The sequence below is a fragment of the Pygoscelis adeliae genome, unplaced genomic scaffold (genome assembly GCF_000699105.1).
Source record: "Pygoscelis adeliae isolate BGI_AS28 unplaced genomic scaffold, ASM69910v1 Scaffold102, whole genome shotgun sequence".
NCBI classification, from domain to species: Eukaryota; Metazoa; Chordata; class Aves; order Sphenisciformes; family Spheniscidae; genus Pygoscelis; species Pygoscelis adeliae.
The window spans coordinates 115,621-121,661 of NW_008824228.1; the positions used below are offsets into that span (position 1 = coordinate 115,621).

A 6,041-nucleotide genomic window follows, 5' to 3' on the forward strand; every position below is an offset into this window, starting at 1 on the left:
TGCCCCACCCCAGCTCCCCTCCGGCACATGCCTGGGGCCCCTGCGCGGGGGGCGGGGGAGCCACGTCGGCTCCTCGGACCCCTCAGCGGTGGGGGGCCCCTCTCCTCAGTGGGGTGTGAGTGACCCCCCCCAGCGGTGGGTGTCTCCTCTCATCAGCAATGGGTGAGGGACACCTCAGTGGGGGGTGTCCCCTCTTCTTAGTGATGTACGGTTAAGAAAAGCATTTCTTTTTATTGAGGCTAGAGGATGACACAACTCCACTCCGGGCAGAAGTCTTCCCTTTCTGCTGCTCCTCAGAGGTGGTGGGAAGTGTGTGGGTGCAGCTCAGTGTATGTATGTAGTGTACCTGGACCCCAAAAAGCTTTGAACAAGGTCCTGCACCAAATGTCCTTAGTCCGCTCACGCTATAAGATGCCGGTCTCCATGGTTAAGCAGACAGGTAATGAAAGGTAGGATGGCAGCTCAGTTTTCAAGGGGGGGGGGAAGGTACCAGAGATACCTTCTTCGGGAGCTGCACTAGGACTTGTGCTTTTCAGTGCTTGTGCTTTTCAGCATCTTCATAAATTGTCTGAAAAAGCACATGAGCAGTGATGGGACAGGATTAGCTGCGTCACTAATTTAGGGCAGTAAAGGACTGAAGCTGCCTTGAAGAGTTTAAGGGGGCAATAATGGTGCTGAGTGACTGGGCACATCAACAGCACATTGCAGTCCACGTTGGTAGATGCAAAGTGATGCACAGGTGGTGTAATCAAGGATGCATGGCACGAGGGTGGACTTAAATTAGCTAATGCAACTCGCAAAAGAGATCAGAGAGTCGTGGTGATGTCAGCTCACTGCTTGCCAAGAAAAAAGTGAAGTAAGCATCAGGGATTATCAAGAAAGAAACAAAGAACAAAACAAAAAACCCCAGTCCTGCTGTTGTATAAATCTTGGGCGAAACCTCCTCTCAGTTATTGCTCGCGGTTTCCTTCCTCCCATCACAAAAGGGTCAGGATCAGAAACAGCACACACACAGGGCCCCAGGGCTGCTCGGGGGCAGGGGTGGAAGCACCACACAGAAGGAGCAAAGCAGGCATGGCTGCCCAGCCTGGTGACACGAAGTCTGTGCCCACAGCATCCCGGCTTGTACGGGATCGGGGAGCAGGGAACGAGCACTTACTCCCTCGGGATAGTGGATTTATGGCAAGATCAACAGAAATCATCGAGCAGAAAGTTTTGAGTCCAACCAGCAAAATATTTTTTCATGTGGTGCAGAAGGGAATGGGGGAACTCCTTTTCCCAAACACGGAATTTGTGCAATTACAAGAAGATATCGGACAAGTTAACAGACTCCTTGCTCCACAGTGCTGCCAGAGTCCCAGCTCTGTGCCATGCCCCATGGGACACACGCCTCTGCTAAAGCGGTTTGCCCAGCTGTTTTCCAGCCCAAATTACTGGTCATCCCAGCACCTTCCCTTATGAATGTGCTCAGTGTAGCCCATGTGAATACATCCTCATCCACAGACTTGCCATCACTGCAAAAGGGCTTGAGACCTGTCAAGCGGTACAGAAGATCCTGCTGGGGCTGGGGCTGGATTTTGAGCCGAGCAGAAGGAACGTCTCCCGAAAAGCTGGCAGCTGGGAACACAAGCTGCTGACCCTTGGCAACCTGGCACCGTGGGCTCCTGCCCTCCGCTGTGCCAGAGGTGTTCCCTCGCACCTGGCCTCTCCGGAGAGCCCTGTCTCTGGTGGTGACCTGCAGGTAGGATCAATACACTCCCAAACTGCGGACTTTCTCCTGATTCACCTTGTTCCATACAAAACCAGATAAATTGAACCATCAGATAAGAAGATATTCATTTATCAAGGCTCAAGGAAACAGGACTGTGGGGGGAAAACAAACCATAAAACACAATTCCAACACTTTCCTCCTCATGTTCCTGTGGTTTATCTTATTAATGGTCTTTATCCTGAATGAAAAGGAAGAAGGCAGCTGGATATGGCAGAGGAAGGACAGACTCAGTCTATCCCTTTTTGAGGACAAGCCCCATGTGGTTCCCACCTCACACCTGAACATATCCCTTCTGTTTGCTCCCCCAGAGAGGTTACCCTGCATTCCCTGCTTCGACTCTGTGCAAATGGAGTAATGGTGGAGCTGTCACCTTTGCTGCCCTGTCTTTCTTAGGTTTCATTGTCCTCCCTCTTCATTGCTCTTTGGGGCTGAGCGTATCACATCACAGAAGCTGTAATCACACGTGTCTTCTTTCCACCTATGATCTCTTACAGTTTGTGAGCTTTTTTGTAGAGGTGATACTTGGCGGCTGGGGACGCTGTTAGAATGAAAGGTGACTCCATCATCAGGGCACTTTGTCTGGATGTGCCTTCTGGAAACGCCGGGGCTTGTGCATCACAGCCCCATCCCACGAGCCTCGCAGGCCAAGTGGAAGAGCACAGTGTTTGTCCTCCTGTACAGGGTTCACACCGATGTCATATCCTCACCAAAAGATATCCCTCGGGCCTCACTGGTAGACTTAATGTCAGGGGAGGTCTGGTCAGCTGGATTCAGGCCCCTGTAAGAAGCCCAGCTCTGTGCCCTTCTTTGCTATGAGGTGTCTTGAAATGCACAGCATCAAACCTCTGCTCAGCTCAGCACAGATCCAGCCTGAGGCACAAAGCACTGAGGTACCAGGGAGCTTCTCCAGTCCTCAGCAGTGCAAGAGGCACTGGGCTGAGCTAGAGTGGATCTGGAATCACTGGCTGGTCTTGTTTTAGCTCCAGTGCTGTGGGGAGGGATGACCTCTAAATGCTTGTAAAAGGGTTTATACTCAGGAAAAAGACGTCATTCCTAGGAAAATTAACTCATGTTAAGGAAAGGCTTGGACGTCTAGAAGAACTTTGGGACTCTGGGCCTGATTCAAATTTGTACCAGTAATCCCTTCTCATGGGATATACTAATGAATTCCTGAGCTCTTTTGCGGGCTTATTGTCTGTTACTTCTAACATAACAGCAGTGGGCACTAGTTTGTCAGTGCTGATGTTGTGCCTATTCATGATTTAGAAGTTCCCTGGATGACTTCCAAATGAAACCAGGCTGATCTATGCCATTCACCGAGGTGAATCCCAGACACCGGCACCTGCAGTTTGTATTTCGTTACTGAGATTTGGTTAGAATTGCCTAAATAATATTTCCTTCAAGGTGATATTAGACTCTGCTTTGCAATTGCAAAAGTTGCATAAAATGTCTCCTACCAATTGTTTTTGTTTTCGTCTCTAGAGCTGTACATTCGTTGTGCTGGTACCATCGGCCACCCAAGCCCTCCACCACCACAGTGCATAGCTTATCTCCAGCAAATAACCAACTTGCAGTGCCTAAGGGTAGGATGGCAAGGAATATTTTTAAGCGAGAGTGTTAATTAGCTTGTTGTTGTCCCTTGATTTTCTAGGATAATAGTTCCTAATTTCAGAGTAAGCCCAGCACCTGTGTCATGGGGCTCTAGACCCAGTCTGGCCAGATCCTGGTCTGCTCTTCTCCGTAACCAAACCGTAGGAAGCAGGTAGCCAGAGGAGCCAGTTGGCCTGGGAGCTCCTGGAACAGGGCCACCCCTGTCGTATGGGAGCTGCTTTGGAGCTATGAATTCTACCAGCTCTAGTAGGGATGGTTTTAAAACACACATTTTTGTGCTTCTATATGCAATTGTAATGTATAATATTTACACATCCATTTTTACCTATTGGTAAAAATAAAAAAAAATAATCTTGAGTAATGAGAAACTGAATTTTATTTGAATTTTAAGAGATTTGCTTCCAAATCTGAGTTTCAAAATATCAAAACTTCTGGAAATTAGAAAGTCTGACTTCAGGCAAGGTCTACATAGCAGCCTCTGGATCCCTGTAGTCAGTCTGTTCCAGGTAGGCAAGCAACCTCCCCAGTTGCTGCTGGCAAACACCAGCTATGGCGTTGTCCCAGCAGGATAAAAATGTGGAGACTCAGAGCTGGCAAACATTTCCAAGAGCACTGAGCTGCGCCACGATCTCTCTCAAGCAGTGAATAAGTCAATCTTTTTAATTACAGCAAACAGAACAAGATTTTACCTATAGCTGTGTGCAAATTAGGACTGACAGCACTTGCCTGGGCACTGAGTCTGATCCCCCTTTGTTAAAAGCAACTACGTGGCCTCCCTCACGACTTTATCAAGCTATATGTGGAAAGCAGGGGTCCTCCTCCTGCCCTGTGCTTCCCTGGGCTTATTATAAAACCTCAGTGTTTATGAATCTTCTTTTTTTTTTCCATTAAAATGTATTTATTTGTTCCTATGTGAAGGCTGCCCTTTTGGTAGCATTCATTCCCTGATGTATTTATAGACAGCAAATCTATCCCTTCTAAAACTGTGTTTTGAAAGGTTAGACAGAAGTCCAAAAGAGCTCAGCTTATCAGAAAATAAATGCCCCTTCTCCTGATCGCATTAACCCTCTGCACCTCTTCAAGTTTTAATTAATCTTTTCTGAATGTACACACACTAAATTACACGTTTAACCTCTATGGAAAATACTTCTCCTGCTACATGTGAAACTGCTTATAGTAAGCACACAATCAGGTGGTTTGCCTGCTCTTCTTTTTCATTTTCCTGCAGTAGTTTATACCAGGAGTTCTCATTAGCAGCTCATCAGCACTCGGGAATACGAGGTTTTGTGCTACTACAGACAGTCTTCGCAACCCTGTTGCAATAGCTTGATTTTCAGCTGCAACGGCAGTTGTTTCCCACCTTCCTGTCATTGGCACATTCTTGCACTTCGTGAAGGTCCCTAATGACAATATTTATGAAAGTGGGTCCTAAAACCCACTTCAGTGGGTTTCAGTAGTATCTTCTTTACTGCGCAGTGCCTCTTTTCTTGAGACAACCTATTATTTTTCCCTGTTTTATTGAATCTTTGCTTTACAGTCCTTATCCTCTTCACTTTAATTAATACTCATACCTGAAATTACATTAAATAACTATTGAAATGATGGTAAAGTATCCCAGAACACTTCCTTTGTCCAGACAGATACTACATTAGTTTAGTGCAAAAAAATTTTAGCAAATATGTATTCCATTTTATCCTTCTTCCTGCTTATTCTATAACTTTCCTTCTTCTAAAGATATCCAGATCCCTTTTCTCCACTGAAAGTGAGGTACGTTTATTAGTTTCTCGCGTGGCACCACCTCCGGCTGGACACCAGGCCTGCAAGCCGACTGTTGCTTCTTTAGCTCTCAGGTTGTGCACTCCAAGCCATTTGAATACCTTAATCTCCGAGCTTTATTCTGGATGGGGTGGCCCGTCCTTAAACTTGCTTTTTGTTGGGTCCTCTGCTTCAGTTCCTATGTCTAGCAACATGGAGGCAGATACTCGTTCAGTTGTGGTGTCACACCTAAATTTTAATTTTTAATGTTTACATAGGGGCCATCTCCCCTCTGTTGTTCCCCCAATCCCCTTCAAATACTACTAAAGACCCTTTTGTGGAGTAGCAGAGTTTCCTCTGTAGGGTCTCGTCTGGGAACAATTCTCAGGTTTTCCATGCGCATCTTCACCTCCAAGCCACAGCATCCTTTGCTGATCCACTGCTTTTACTACTGCTAGCAGATTCTTTGTTCGTTCTCAGCATCACTCACCGTAGTTATAAAACCACTGAGGGCTGGAGTCATCTCCTAAAATATTTACACATTATTCAGGACACAAGTTTCAGATGGCTTTTGTACTAAGTGAACAAAAAAATTCCATGCCACTCTTTATTCCATGCCAAGTCCTCATGCTTCTCAAATCAGGTGACTTCATTAGCTGGTTTCTGTAATTTATTTCTCAAACTGCCGTCCTTGAAATGAAGAATCATGATTGTAAACATTTTTAACCTTCTACTTCATGTAATTAAATTTTATCATTCAATATAAGGTTATTTTCTGTAACCAGCTTGTATACAATAATTTCTCCACATCTAAGAAACAATGTTAATGACTGCCTACTCAGGCTAGTTCCCTGGATGTTTAAATTGAGCAGTGGCTGGTGGAAGTGGCTTTTTTTGGAAGCCA

At 46.0% G+C, this 6,041-nt stretch overlaps 1 protein-coding gene across 1 annotated transcript in view; it reads right to left on the reverse strand.

The window, feature by feature from the left end:
* The window catches only part of CA9 (carbonic anhydrase IX), a 43,719-nt gene that overhangs the window by 16,443 nt on the left and 21,235 nt on the right, over positions 1-6,041 (reverse strand). The window lies entirely within an intron of this gene.